Raw genomic sequence first — 14,723 nt, forward strand, 5'->3', positions numbered from 1 at the left:
ATTAAAATCAGGTGTAAAAGTTGTGCCTGTTTGTCTAAGATATGTCGCCAACAACAGAACAACTGTCAACAACAGAAGGACATGTGCTGTTTTCAGACAACAAAGTTAATCCCTGGTCATTAACATCTCCGGAATGCAATAGTTTGTCATTTAATCATGCCAGACAGTGATGGCGTAGTTATTAAGCCACTCAATCTGATTGGGAGTGCAAGTGGCCAAGACTGGAATGAAGTATCGTGGGATTCAGACTGTTATTGTGTTCACGGGGTGGCCGGAGATGGGCATAATCCTTACATATCATCGGAGATATTATTTAGGACAAAGAATTGAGTTACTAAAAACTGACGTAAATCTATTCTGCGGTCGAAACGCTACAGGTCGTGTTACCGATTATATGGGTCAAACCCCGGTCCAGAATAATCACCGGTGTTGCATAACGCTGATCGGTTGCTGGACAGATAACAGTGAGACGGAACTGGAACTGCAACAGAGTGAGTAATGATCGGTCAGAAAGCTGTACCACAGCTCTGAAAGTAATTCTGCGATATTTCTATTTGTGGCTTGGCGCATCAGATAATCAATGTGAAAGATACAGTGTTGAATGATTATAAAGACACGAAGTATTTACTTTATTAAGGAGAATACGGTAACATACAGCGATGAATGGTAAGCACAGATGCCTCAATTAATAATTAAAATTTTAACCAAACCTTCCTTATCAGCTGAGTGTTTCCAGTAAGTACTGATTTTAATTCAGGTTGCTAGTGTTTTTTTTTTATATCGATTTAAGATTACGGAGAGCTTAATTAGTTTCAGAGAAGGTTCAGAGAAAGACAGAAAAACAGAGAGCGAGAGAGAGAGAGAGAAGCGCGAACAAACAAAAGGCCGACATTTTTTTTTTCCGTTGCTCCAGAAGTTCTTTATATTTCTGCCTACTTTTTTGTTATCAGTGTAAATATTTTTTACAAAGTACTGCAGTGAGACTGGTTTCTGGTTTCTGTCAGATCGGGACTGGACTTGCAGATTGAGAGAGAGACAGAGAACAGAATTTGATGTAAGGAAACACAGGACCTTGAGATGCGATCGAGGGAAAAGATGCGCACGGACAAAAAAGGAGCATTCTAGAGACGGAGCCGGAGCTGAAAAAAAACACGGTATGCTTCAATCCGCTAATATTTCCTCTTACTGTGAAACTGACCAATCTAAAGTGGTGTTTGGCGGAGGAGAAGAGAATTGCGGGAGGTTCTGGTGGAATCGAGGGCATCGTGAGAGTGTTTGGGAGTAAAACACAGTGAGCACTAAAAGGAAGAGTAACAAGCAGCGGACATGGTGGAGAAAAGGGAGTGGATCCATCCTGACTGAACAATCCCTGAGTGAAACGCTGCCAGCATCACCAGAACCAAGAATGAAATCTCATGGAGAGAATGAAAATAAAACGGGCGGGACCTTACTGGACCGTCCCTGGTTGTTCAAGTGTTGTACAAGGTCTGGGTGAATTACCTATTTGAGAGGAATCTGAGGAAGGACAATTTTTATCTGTACGTGGTAGACAGCGAGGAAAATATATTACCACTATATCAATCGCTCGGTTGTCAGCCGTGTATATATATCGGCAGTACATATAGGCAAGTGGATAGCTTATGGAGGAAACATGGCCCTTGGCTTAATTCTACTGCAGAAATAAGCTGGTCGCTCTATGTTTAACGAATGTGTTTAACAGTTTCAGCGGGTATTTCACCGCGTTTTTCAGCTCCTCTCTGAACTTGCTCTGAGTCACGGCGTAAATACATGTGTTGGTGCTGGAACTGAGGATCTGCAGCATCGTCGCCGTGGATTCTATGATATAAATCGAATCCGTGTAACGATTGATGTTTGCAATCCATCGATAGATATCGAAAACCAGTCGTGTCAACCACAGAAATATAAAACTACCGGTTATGCTGAACAGTAAAACGACCGATTTCCTTCGGTTCTCCATCTCCGGGTCCTTGTCAATCTTTCCGTTGCTGCGGACCCGGAGCCCCATCCGGACTCTATTGGCGGAAAAAATCCGTCTCACTGTCAGAGCATTGAACAATAAAATCAGAACAAACGGGAGACCCGGCATGAAAATGCGATGAATCGTCTCAAATGCGGCCCACGAGGGGGACGTATAAAAACTCTCTTTGGTAAAACAGCCATAGAAAACTCCGTTAATTATCTCCGAAGGCTCTAATGTAAAGTAAAAAGGGATACATTCCAAACAGCTCAGAACACTCACTGCCCCGATAACCACACCCGCAGTTCTTTCGGTGCAATATTTTGTTTTTAGCGTTTCACAACAAATGGCCACAAATCTGTCACAGGTGAACGCGACTGTCATCCAGACAGAGACCCCGGTGCTGGCTAAAAGCAGGCAACGAACTCCCCTGCAAACGGGTGTCCAATAGAGGAAAGAAAATCTAAAATATATCAAAACCGTCCACTTCAGCAGAGGGTCAGAGACAACGACGAGGAGATCGGCCGCTGCCATTCCCAGCAGGTAGCGAGTGACACATTTGGAGAGACCGCACTTTCCTCGGGACAGGATCACAATCGCCACTAGGTTTACTGAAAGAGAGAGTGTAGAGAACAGAGAAATCCCTGACTAGTAAGTGGAATAGAGCCGCAGTGTGATAGAATCAAATTAGGTCTTGTGTTTTTGTTTCTGCCTCGAAGGGTGAATACTGGACCCAGTTTATATGAAGCAACTGACAATGTGCATTCTCCGCGTAACTGAGTTGCCAAGATTTGCCAAGAGTTTATAAATGGTTTAATTCTGGGTGCATTCTCAAACCGGCGAGAGGACAGCTGCTTAAATACTTTCTCGGCCGCAGTACGGGATGGACATTCATTATCAGCATAACTGGCACTGACCAGCACAGGAATGAAATGAAATCCACATCTGCAGTTCCCTCTGCTCACCCAGTCATGCAATTCCTGTGGACAGAAAGAAAGACAACTGGTTCCCTCAGAAGCAATAGAGCCCGGTCTCCTCCTTACAGACATTTCAATTCACAATTACCTCATGACATCGAGGCAGCGAAAAGGCAGCATCTAGGCTTCAATACGCAACGCCTCCCGCTACGAAAGCAATGCGATTAACATTATCAGCGCCTTCCGCTGTGGAAAGAATTACCCAGCGAATCGCTTCAGGACATCAGAATTAACTCTCAGTTTCTGCCGTTTGCTGGTGTGTCAATGGCTTACCGGGAATTCCAGCGGCTGAAATAACCGGGTAGTAAATGTCTTCTATCCGCCAGATTACTGGATACCCCATCTGAGTGACACAGTGAACGCTTTTGCTCTGAATTCCACAGCTCGCAAGACATTCTGGACTGACGAACTGCAACAGGCTCTGATTTATACAGGGGATCGATCTCCAGTGACAAGGTCCCAAACTCTCCCATTGTTATTGAACAAATTAATTACATCACCGGTAGCGTCTCAGGTGCACATGCTGTGGGCATGTAACATGATCACGTCAATGTCATTGGTATTACCTCAGTCAGATCCCTCTGTGTAATGCGACCGAAACGGGCAATGAGACCAGTGAGTGAGCAATGAGCGGCTGTATTCACACCGTTCCACAGTTGTATTGGCAGCGGTCACGACTGTTCCGGTTTTCCGAACTCAAACTTACTCTGTGTCTCTCTTTCAACAAGCAATCCGGAATCGATGTGTCCAGCATTTCCGGCAATTTTCACTGTCACGCCTGCTGTTTCATCTGCAAATAGATCAGTGTGCTCTGCATCCGGGGACATATGAATACTCTCTCAGTCTCCTCCTGCAAACTTTCAGTTAATGTCATTCTTTTTTTTTTAAATTCAGCAGCTGCACTTCGGCCGCACAGGCACCAAATGCATCCCAACCCGCTCCACTACGTGCCACCAAATATAAAACATACCCTTTGTGCACACAGACACGCTGTGCAGTTCTCTGTCAGCCCTGGACGGCATCGATGTTTACGTCATTTTGTTCAGCTTCCCGGTATAATGTTTATTTCCGATTCCTTCATCCTTCATCTTCAGATCTGTCCAGGGTATCCTACATCTTAAATTATCTTCTCCACATCTGTAGTATCTGTGTGCGTGTGTGTGTGTGTATGTGTGTGTGTGTGTGTGTGTGTGTGTGTGTGTGTGTGTGTGTGTGTGTGTGTGTGTGTGTGTGTGTGTGTGTGTGTGTGTGTGTGTGTGTGTGTGTGTGTAAATTTGTATGTATGTCTGTCTGTCTGGCTGTATGTGTAAGAGTGTGCGTGTAGATGACATGATTGTGTATGTATGTTTCTACGTGTTTGTGTGTGTGAGTGTGCATATACACAGTATGTGTGGGAATGTTGGTTTGTATATATCTGTATGTGTGCATGATTGTGTTTGTGAGTGTGATGAGTGTGTGTGTGTGTGTGTGTGTGTGTGTGTGTGTGTGCGTGTGTACGGGTATATACTGTATGTGTTTGGGTTAGTGAGTATGATGAGTGTGTGTGTGGGTTTGTGTATGTGTCTGTCTGTGTGTGGATGTGTGTATCTGCGTGCATGTGTTTGTGTGTTTGTGTATGTATGTACGTACAGTGTACGTATACGTAATATATATGTATAACATTTCCTATGCGTGCTGTGGGTTTTAAAACGGTGCTGCCGACAAGTCCGCTGTTTAATCCACCTGGGGATCAGTTCGATGCTGAAATACTGTGCCGTTCAATTAGCTATCGGAATATATTGGGCTGATCAGACTCCCATTCTCTGCCCTGTGATTTACGAGCACACCCATCAACACGTTTGTCTCTGGTGTAAATAGCGGCATGATTTAATAGAGTATTTTCTGCCATGTACAGATTGCATTGCGATTTCATGTCATGGTTTAACATAAAAATGCCCGCGACCTTTGTATTACTTAGGCAATGCCCTGCAGAAATGCACGCAGGACTGCCAAATAAGGCCACATCATCACATAAAACCATGTTAAAAACCATTTAAAACACACACACAGACACAGACACACACACACACACACACACACACACACACACACACACACACACACACACACACACACACACACACACACACACACACACACACACACACACACACACACAGGTGCAGGCAAATAAACGCGAGTGTATGTGTTAAATTATCTGCCGATCATCCTGTCCATGCTTTCCCGTCCCACTCCGACCGCGTTAAACAAAGTACTGATTGGTTGAGTCAACGCGATGATGACGGGAGAGGAGAAACAATAGTGTCATTGAAACAGCCGCAGTGCAAAGTTGCCGATACAAAAGATATTCGTAGCAGAATGACACAAAAAACAGTAAATTGAGTTAACAGAGAGCAATAGCAGAATCTGCCGGATAGCAAAGGATGAATCATGCAATACGTTTCAAGGTGAAAATGAAGAGAGCGTTGATATTCAGTTCACCTGAAATGCAGAATTAGTGAGAGAGAGAGAGCGACAGCAGAGGAGGGACAATCGACAATCGGGAGACATTCAGTCGGATAATACGAGAGCGTGTGCTTCATTCTCCAACTGCTGGTCGAGGGCACAGTGTGCGAGGGGTGGCTCATTCGGCACCCACCGGTCTCCGGTGCACTGTAGGAATGTGGGGTTCATTTCGTAGATATCAGTCCCTGGTACAGTCTGAGTATGGGGGTGAGGTTCTTATGATCTCACTCTCTGGTTCAGATTAAGGGTGTGCATTTCATTTTGTACATCGTACTTTTTCAATCTTAGTAAGGGTCTGGGAGTGAAAGCAACGCGGAAGGGAGGTCGTTTTCCTTTTCTTTAACTGATCGGGAAAAAGAGGCTGTACTGCGCAGGCGCGGGACGTAGCGCGCCTAGGTTGAAAAGGAAGAACGCCATATACAGCGACCATCGTCCTAGCGGCCATTGTTTCTATGGTTAAAGGCAAAACGAATAAGAATAAGGAACCTTGGTTCTCGAGGGATATTGGAACTCTGATAAGAATTAGAAGAGAGAGAGATGCATAAAATATATAGGTGATAAGGAGGAAACAAGATGCTTGAGGAGTATAAGAGAGTACGAAAATACTTAAGAAAGAAATCAAGAGGGCAAAAAAAAAAAGACATGAGGTTGCTTTGGCAGTCAGGCTGAAGGATAACCCTAAGAGCTTCTGCAGGTATGTTAAGAGCAAAAGAATAGTCAGGGAGAAAATTAATCCTCTTGAAGATCAGAGTGGTCGGCTATGTACGGAACCAAAAGAAATGGGAGAGATATTATGTGGGTTTTTTGCATCTGTATTTACTAAGGAAACTTTTATGGATTCTATGGAAGCAATGCAAACCAGTAGGGAGTTCATGGAACTTATACAGATTAAAGAGGAGGATGTGCTTGCTGACTTGTGGCAAATCAGAGTAGATAAATCCCCAGGACCTGACAAGGTATTCCCTCGGACCTTGACGGAGACGAGTGTTGAAATTTCAGGGGCCCTCGCATAAATATTTAAAATGCCGATATCCACGTGTCAGTTGCCGGATGATTGGAGGATAGCTCATCTAGTTCCGCTGTTTAAAAAAGGCTCAAAAAGAAAGCCGGGAAGATATAGGCTGGTATGTTTGACATCGGTAGTAGGTAAATTATTGGAAAAAGTATTAAGGGATAGGATCTACAATTATTTGATTAGACAGAGACTTAATAGCAACAGTCAGCATGGCGTTGTGCGTGGTAGATCATGTTTAACCAGTCTATTAGAGTTTTTCGAGGAAGTTAGCAAAAAAGTGGATGAAGGGAAGGCATTGGATGTTGTATACGTGTACCAGTCAGGCCTTTGACAAGGTGGGGCATGGGAGATTAGTTATGAAGATTGAGTCGCTAGGTATAAATGGAGAGGTAGTAAATTAGACATTGGCTCAATGGAAGAAACCAGAGAGTGGTAGTGGAGGATTGCTACTCTGAGTGGAGGCTTGTGACTAGTGGTGTGCCACAGGAATCAGTGCTGGGTCCATTGTTATTTGTCATCTATATCAATGATCTGGAAAACAATGTGGGAAATTGGATCAGCAAATTTGCCGATGATACAAAGACTGGAGGTGTAGTGGACATTGAGGAATGTTTTCAAAGCTTGCAGAGGGACTTGGACCAGTTGGAGGAATGGACAGAAAAGTGGCAGATGGAGTTTAATGCGGACAAGTGTGAGGTATTGCACTTCGGAAGATCAAACCGAGGTAGAACATACTAGTTAAGTGGTAGGACAGAGAGGAGTGCAGTAGAACAGTCGAATCTGAGAATACAGATACATAATTCCCTAAAAGTGGCGCCACAAGTAGATAGGGTTGTCAAGAGAGCATGTGGAATATTGGCCTTTATAAATCAAATTAATGAGTGTCAGATTTGGAATGTAATTATGAGGTTGTATAAGACATTTGTGAGACCAAATTTGGAGTACTGTGTGCAGTTTTGGTCACCGAATTACAAGAAGGATATTAATAAGGTTGAACGCGTGCAGAGAATGCTTAAAAGGATGTTGCCAGGACTTGAGAAACTGAGTTACAGAGAAAGGTTGAAAAGGTTAGGACTATTTTTTTTCCCCCTGGAGCGTAGGAGAATGATTGATAGAGTCATTGATTCATTGATTGATTCATAGAATCATTGATTGATGATTTGATAGAGGTGTATAAAATTATGCTGGGTACAGATAGAGTGAATGCAAGAAGGCTTTTTCCACTGAGGCCAGGGGAGAAAAAAAAAACAGAGGTCATGCGTTAAAGGTGAAGGGGGAAAAGTTTAAAGGGAACAATGGGGGGGGGCTTCTTCACACAGAGAGTGGTGGGAGGGGGGAATGAGCTGCCAGAAGAAGTGGTGAATGCGTGCTCACTTTCAACATTTAAGAAACATTTGGACATATACATGAATGTCATGGGTTTGGAGGGATATGGCCCAGGTGCAAGTCAGTGTGACTAGGCAAAAAAAAAAAAAAGTTTCGGCAGTTGCAAGAAGGGCAAAAAGGCCTGTTTCTGTGCTATAATGTCCTATGGTTCAATGGTTCTATACCAGTCATTGTTAAACTCTGAGAGTGTGAGATGCATTCTGTATCTGTCAGTCTCTGCTTCAGTGTGAGGGTGTGGAATTCATTCTGTATCTTTCGGTCTCTGCTTCAGTGTGAGAGTGTGCTTTTTATTCTGTATCTGTCAGTCTCTGCTACAGTGTGAGAGTGTGGGTCTCATTCTGTATCTGTCAGTCTCTGCTACAGTGTGAGGGTGTGGGTTTCATTCTCTATCTGTCGGTCTCTGCTTCAGTGTGAGAGTATGCTTTTTATTCTGTATCTGTCAGTCTCTGCTACAGTGTGAGAGTGTGGGTCTCATTCTGTATCTGTCGGTCTGTGCTACAGTGTGAGAGTGTGGGTTTCATTCTGTATCTGTCAGTCTCTGCTTCAGTGTGAGAGTGTGGGTTTCATTCCGTTTCTGTCAGTCTCTGGTACAGTGTGAGAGTGTGGGTTTCATTCTGTATCTGTCTGTCTGCTACAGTGTGAGAGTGTGGGTTTCATTCTGTATCTGTCTGTCTGCTACAGTGTGAGAGTGTGGGATTCATTCTGTATCTGTCAGTCTCTGAAAATTGAAAATTATAATTTAAATAACTAAGTGCGTAAGTACATTCATAACATTGTAGAAATAAAACACACAGCGGCAGCACGGTTCACGTTCCAGTAGCATTTATATGCATACATATCCCCAAAAATTTCTAAATTGCTCCCTTCACCTTGTATCTCTGCACTCTTACGTCTGCCGATTCTGTTATCCGTTTCTAAATGTACCCCAGGGTATGAGTTTATTCGAGGGATGTCACTCCCGTCTATAATATCACATGAATTACAATTTTCTTCTGATAGATTCAGACGTCTGTGTTGCGCCATCTATGTTTCATAGAAAAAGTGACAACTTATTTTCTGTGCTGCACTGAGTCTTTGGGTGCAGGATTATAAGGCAAGCTTAAGTTTCACATTTGGAGTAATGGCAACAATGGGCTGCTGGTGAATTTCTGAAAAGCTGGCGTCACAGCTCAGGGAACCAACACACCCCACCCGATCCCCGTATGTGACACCGGATAGAAATCGTACCTGCTGTGTTCACGGACGCTCTGTCCAGTTCCCCATCAGCCCTGGACAAAATCGATGTTTATTTAATTTTGATTAGTCTCCCCTGTAAAATATTTATTTTCTACACCTTGAAGTCCAGAGCTGTCCTCATTTTCCTTCAGCTCTTAAGCAATCTTATCCACATCTATACTATCTGAAAATCTATGTGTGAGCGTGTTTATGTGTGTGTGTGTGTGTGTGTGTGTGCCTGTGTGTCTGTCTGTCTTTATATGTGTGTATGTGTGTATGTATACGTATGCATGTATCTGTGACTAAATGAGTGTTTCTGTGTAGCAATGCATTGTATATATCTTTTAAATCATATGAATAATATTTCCGATTCCAGCCGTGGATTTTAAAACGGTACTGTAACCCAGACAGCCGCTATTGAATCCACTTGAGGAACGGTTACATGCTGAAATACTGTAGTGTTCAATTCTCTGTAGGAATATATTGGGCTGATAAGGCTGTCATTTACTCTTCTGTGTGTAACGAGCACAACCAAGTACACGATTGTCTCTGGTGTTAATACCGGCATGATATTTTTTTATCATTTGTGAGTTCAACTCCATAAAAAGATGTCTTCATCTCCTGCTTTAACATAAAACACCGGTGGACTTGGCATTAGCTCCGCAGTGCCCTGGTGTAAATAGCCGCTGGACAGCCAAACCAGGTTACACATTAAAACAATTCAAATTAGAAACCATTTCCACCACACACACACACACACACACATATATTTTCTCCATTTTCCGCTAGCACACGCACACCCTCTCACACTCACACACTCAATTCATCCATCTCTCTCTCTCTCTCTCACACACACACACACACACACACACACACACACACACACACACACACACACACACACACACACGCACGCACACACACACACACACACACACGCTCATATCTCTCGCCAATTCGTGTATTAAACGATTTGCCGATGTCCCTGTTCATACTTTTCTCTCTGTTGGCATTACAGAGAATGTCTCTGATGGAATTAAACAAGATATTTTACGGTTGAGATTGCAAATAGATTCAGGGACTTGAAAAAAAAACAGAAAATACATTGAAAGGGTTGCATGGCTGTGTTGCAGAAAGAATGCAACAGCTGCAACATGAATGAAAATGTCGCGGGTAGAGTGTGAAGAGGGGTGGGTAATTCTGTACACATCGGTCTTCGGTGCAACGTCAGAGTGCACAGTTCATTTTGTAGATATCAGCCCCTTGTATGGACTGAGAGTGTGGGGTTCTGTCGGTGTCACTCTCTGGTTCAGTGAATTCATTCTGTACATGTCAGTCACTGCTAAAGTGTGACAGTGTGGGTTTCATTCTGTATCTGTCAGTCTCTGTTAGTCTGAGAGTGTGGGTTTCATTTTGTATTTGTCAGTCTCTGCTCGAGCATTAAGTGTGTCGCCTCTGTCCAGTACCTGCGAATCTCTGATTCAGTGTGAGCTGGCGTATATTTTTTCTCATTATTTCCAGCTGTTCCTCAAATGAAGTAAATCAAGTAAACCTAGTAAAAAATTAAAATAGATTCTGTACTCCCTGCTCTATTTTTAGATCAGGAGTCTTCTGCAGTTGATGACGTTAAAATTGTGCAATGGACAGTGCCCTTACGAATGATGACGTTTGTGTGGAGCAGTACATCCTGTATAATCGAGTAATTTGGTAAACAGACAGTTCGGCCCGACTTAATACTGCACGCTATTTGTTGTACATCCAGACAGAGTCAATTAAGCAGCGCCTGATCTGTAACTTTCTATGGCTTGAAAACGCAACTTCTTAAATGTTGAATGAAATTAAATAAAATATTGAAATTAATTAATTTTACAAGGACGTGAATAAATTCATAATTTGATAGGAGCAAACCTCGCAGAGGCAGCGCATTTCATGTTCCAGCGACATTTATGTGAATATAATTCTCTCAGCAACTCTAAATTGCTCCTTTCACCGTGTATCTCTGCACTCTTATGTTTCGCGTTTCTGTTACACATTGCACTGTGGACACCAGAACATCAATTCATTCCAGCGATGTCCTATTCATAAACAATGTAATAAACATTTCGACTTTCTAATGACAGCGTCAAGCTGGTCTGTAATATGTGTTTCATAATTTTTCATGGATTGCGATGGGACGGTGCTGAAGGAGTTGCATTCTGTGTCTGACCCCGTGGGAGTGTGTGAAGTGACAGTGTCGAGGGAGCTTCACTATTTTTCGGACATCCGCGATATACTGTATTTAATGAAGCAACTAATGCTGTCGAACCACTGACATGCTACCGCGACTGCGTTACTGTGCTGCAGCTGTGCTGGATCCTCGGAGATATTGTCGCCCGAGAATTTGACTCTGCTCTCCGTGTCCACTGCTGAGCCATAAACGAGGGTCGTTGTGTTCTGCTGAATTCTTCCTCCGGAATGCTGCCATCAGTCCCTCAGTCATTCTGATGCTCTTGTGGGGGGTATGTGTTTCCGCAGCATTTAAGTGGCTGGACTGGTCTTGGACAATTGCGCTGAGTATCTCTAAAATGCTGATGGGATCACTTTCTGTGTTAGCCAAGGGAACGGCAAGGGAAATGGAACAAGTTCTCAGTAAAGAATGGAGATATGTATGATGCGGCATGACTGTGGAAAATAGAAACACTGAAACACAGAAAGTCTACAGTACAGTACAGGCCCTTCGGCCCACAATTCTGTGATATCAGCTATGGTTACCCAAAGCTCTCTATTATTCCAGGAGCCCGTCAAAATGGGGTGGACTAAATTTACATTTGAAATCTCTTGGAAATAGATTCCGTTTATGCTTCAGGATCTCAGCGCAGTGTATGATTCCACAATCGTCATGCATGTGAGATGTCGACTTTTCTGGAAAGGTTTGAGTACGGGATAGGGTGATGAACATATATGACCGATTTATTCAGTACAATTAATTGCTTCGCTTTGTTTTAAATCCTGTGTCGTAACACTCGGTACTTTTGCGCAGAACTATCAGCCTGAGGCCTTGATGTAATTGCGGATGCTTCAAGATATTCGTTGCCATATCGTCAAGTTCAGGTTATTCTCATCTATTTGAAAGGGCCGTCCAATTCTGCTACTCTGGGAGGAATTCCCTCATTCATTGATTTGTATAGATCAGGCAGATCCACTATTTGAACTCATCTGGATATGCTGAGATGTGTTATTCCTGGATTATTCTAGGTTCAGAAGGCTGAATGACGTGGAAACATCGGGAGATTACACATAGAAGCTGTTGTTGGCATTGTAAGGTTCTTCTATTCTCTGTCATTCGGATATATTTCAGACATAGATTATCTGCATTCGGCACTGTGTTACTGCAGAGTGTTTTCTCTGACAGAAGTGTCAATATTAAATTTGTTTTCAATAGTTTGGCAGTTTAGGATATCATCCAGTCATCCCGATTTACAAAGCTGTGGTTTTGAATTTCATATAGTTTGCTGACGTATTTCTTTCTACGGTTTGATGAGTAACCAGGCTGTGCCTCGTGCCGAGAAGAATTTGGTTCAGCGTTGCGATATTATCACCAGCGCGTCGTCATTGTGAGGAATTTCCTCACGTTTTAGGATTTTAAAATTGCAGCTGAACTGCTATTTGTATGAGTCGTGTCCCTGTGCGGTTGGTTCTTGTGCGGGAATTTTCTCCTTTCTTTATTCACTATATTTTCCGGTTTTAAGATTGCATTGGACATTGAAAACTGAGAAAATAAAGAATGTCATTGTACTGTTGAAATAGACTCTGTATCCGTTAAGCTAAAGCATATTTATGTGCGGTGTTACAAGTACAATGGGGCAAGGCCTGATATACTGGATGTTTTTCATTTCTATTCTGAGTCTCGTATATTATTTGGCGCTATGAGATTGAAGTATCAATGTCACGGTTTATTAGGCTGAGGTCATTAATAATACTGGGCTGTGAGATTTTCATATTCTTTGGCCCAAACAATTGTACAATATCTACTATCGTGTTCCATCTGAGACCATGCATTTTTGTATCATGTTCCGTGATGTTTTATTATTGTCGTGGATCAAAGCCAGACTGAAATGTTGCATACTCACATACGCTTTTTCACCCACGGTGCTGGAGACATGTGTAACACCCTGCTATTTTACTATCATTACTTTCATCTTCCTTCAATTTACTTATCTGGTTTTCATCTTTATCTTTACAAGGAAATCTCTCGCCTGCATTCTTGATCAACTTTAATGTTACTGCTTTTCATCCTCCTTTAATCTACTTACTTGGTCCTGCAACGGAAAGACAATCAAACGCAAGCACAAGCGCGAACAAAATTTCATTCAGTTTGCCCCTTTAAGTTTTATTTATATCTATTGGTTGTATTTATCATTCGGAGAACACCTTGGGTGCATACCCAAAACACCCTGGACTGTCTGTAGAAGCACTGCTAATGCAATGGTTTTCTGTGGCAGCAGTGTTTGGGTTATGGTTGGAGATAACGGGGGCTTTGAAATGTGCGCCGTTCAGTGAGGCGAGTTTTTTTTTTGTTTTTCTCGTTTTGTGCGTGAGTCCCTCTATAAGCCGGCGGTGCTCTACGCCGAAGGTGCTGAAAGCATCTTCCGCATTGCTCTGGATGATCGCAATTCCTTTGTCGGGGTGCAATGCTGTTTCGTCTTTCGATTTTTTCCCCATTTGTCCGCATTTGGATCTGACGTCCCTGCCGTGTGAGACCATGATTTTAAATTTCAGCAAATTTGCTCCCATTCACTGTTCTCTATTTGTATTTTATTGGGACTTCAGAAGCTGAAGTGGTCTGAACAAAGTATAACAGGTTATCTTTTATCTTGAGGTAGACTGCCGGTGTGGGATGATGTACTACTATAGGGTGTCGTTCGGATAAATTCCATCTCTATCAGGAACAGGAAAACGACGTGAAATATTTTTAATTTATTTTTGTGAACCATAGAACGATAGAAAACTACGGCACAGTACAGGCCCTTTTCCCTCCATGTTATGCTGACGCATATAATCCTTTAAAGACGTACTAAACGCACACTACCCCATAACCCTCCATTTTTCATTCATCCCTGTGCCTGTCCAAGAGTCTCCTAAACACCCCAATGTTTTAACCTCCAGCACCATCCCAGTCAAGTCATTCCAGGCACTCACAACCCTCTGTGTAAAAAACTTACCACTGATGTCTCTCCCAAAACTACCCCCTCCCAAGCCCGTAACCATTCCGTCTAGTGATTGCCACTGCTGCCCTGAGAAACAGGCACTGAACATCGAACCCATCCATGCCTCTCACAATCCTGCAAACCTCCATCAGGTCCCCTCCCATTCTTCCAATCTCCAAAGAGAAAAGTCCCAGCTCCGCCAGTCCCGCTCCACACGACTTGTTCTCCAATCCAGACAACCTCTCGGCAAATCTACTCTGCACCCTCTCCATGGCATCCGCATCCTTCCGATAATGATATGACCAGAATTGAACGCAATAATTTAAGTGCGCTCTCACCAGAGATTTGTAGAGTAGCAACAAGACCTTTCCACTCTTGACCTCAAACGGGGGGTTTGAGGGGGGTTAATGAAGCCTAGCATCCAATAGGCCCTCTTAACTACCCTGTCAACCTGTGCAGCG

The sequence above is a fragment of the Hypanus sabinus genome, unplaced genomic scaffold, assembly GCF_030144855.1.
Source record: "Hypanus sabinus isolate sHypSab1 unplaced genomic scaffold, sHypSab1.hap1 scaffold_569, whole genome shotgun sequence".
Lineage (NCBI taxonomy): Eukaryota > Metazoa > Chordata > Chondrichthyes > Myliobatiformes > Dasyatidae > Hypanus > Hypanus sabinus.